Here is a 1,687-nt window from a genome sequence, read left to right as displayed (position 1 = left end):
TTATATAAAGGATTAGTTGGCTATTAAACAGGAGATTGTGTTTGGACAAACTATGTTTTCATGTGAAACGTCGAATAGTTTACAGTTTTGTACCACATTCCCTACCGCTTACAGTGGATAACCGTTTCACACCCGATATGGTTGAACTACACTGATCACGAATTCTCACTTGAATTTCACCTATCGCATCTTCCAACTGAGATGTATTGTACGAAATTTAGACAGATATTAAATCCGAAAATTTTCTCGAAACAGTTTGAAAACTGACAGCACATTAGAATTGGCACTTTCTATGTGGGTGGATGAATTATCTCACCAGACTGTTTATGCCTATAAACAATGCGTATCTGGTTGAATAATGTGCAGATTGGTCACTGATTGTTTGATAAATGTGGATGAATAGAACTCATTTTACAGACAGTATCGTTCGGTCAGTGATAATGACTTATAAAAATAGTTAATGAACTAAAATCATGTTGAATTGAGCTACTAAACTTGTGATCTGTGTATCATGACAATAACTTTTGCCTAACGGACAGTACTGCACTCCATCTTTGTGTGTAGTTATGTCGGTGTCATTTCCAGTTGTATCAGCTTTGATTCATTAATTTCGATACGTTTCACTGTGAACCTACTTTTATGCAAACTAAATGAACCAGGAATCACATGCAGGTTGAAAGTATTGGGCAAATAATTCCACAAGAATTCGCAATCAGTAAAATATTGTAAAAAGATGATTGAATTTCCCGTGTTCCCATATTTGTTTTAATTGATTAGCGTTATACCACAGTCGAAAATCTGTGGGAATTGGCGGCAATCAAACAATGGGGCATCGACCTCGCACCCGAACACATGGCCTCTTGAAAAACGGTATGAATGTCCGAATTTACTCAGCCAACAACTTTTAATATTGTGAGAGTTTAGGATGAACGAACCTCTTCAGTTATTATTGTCACTGTAGGTGTTAGTCGATAGGATTTAAGAATGATACAGATGGTCTGTTATAAGTTACACAACATTTTTACTGATCAGGATGAATTTGTCGATAAAGTTGTCGGAAACAATCAGTAATGCAGAATTATTTTTATGTTTTACAAATATACAAAATATGGTATGTTTTATGTCATATCTTTCGTTTTGTTTTAACAATGGGTGGCCAACAAATTTTCCAAAACATCGGTTTGTCGTAAATTGTGAATACTAGTTATGGGAACCGATTGGACCTCATAAAATGTTGTCAGCACGTGCTAAATTTGAGTGATGAGGAATCCGAGAATCAGCTTGCTGTTGGTTTGAATGTTTTGAGCGATTATCTGAACTGGATGATTTATGTTTTAAACACATAAACCTTGGACCGGAAGGCTGAAGTCCGTTGATTTCCGTTCACATCTTCACTTTTATTGTTAATGGAGATAAAAGTAATGAAAATTTCCAGTAAATACGTATCTACATGTGTTTTCGTACAAACCTCATTTCTTTAGATTTTTGATTGTTACATTTTGTGATAGAATCCTTCGTAAATATCGAATGATCACTCGCTTCAGACGAGCTTCATGCCAAATAAAGTTTAAACAGTTGTGCGGGGTATAGAACTGATGAATCTGTGTGAGGAAGTCGTTTCATTCAACCATTCATTACATCATCATATTTATGAAATTGGCAATAAACCTCTCCCAATCAATTATCA

Source organism: Schistosoma mansoni (assembly GCF_000237925.1).
Source record: "Schistosoma mansoni, WGS project CABG00000000 data, supercontig 0279, strain Puerto Rico, whole genome shotgun sequence".
NCBI lineage: Eukaryota > Metazoa > Platyhelminthes > Trematoda > Strigeidida > Schistosomatidae > Schistosoma > Schistosoma mansoni.
Note: the sequence above shows the minus strand (reverse complement) of the source record.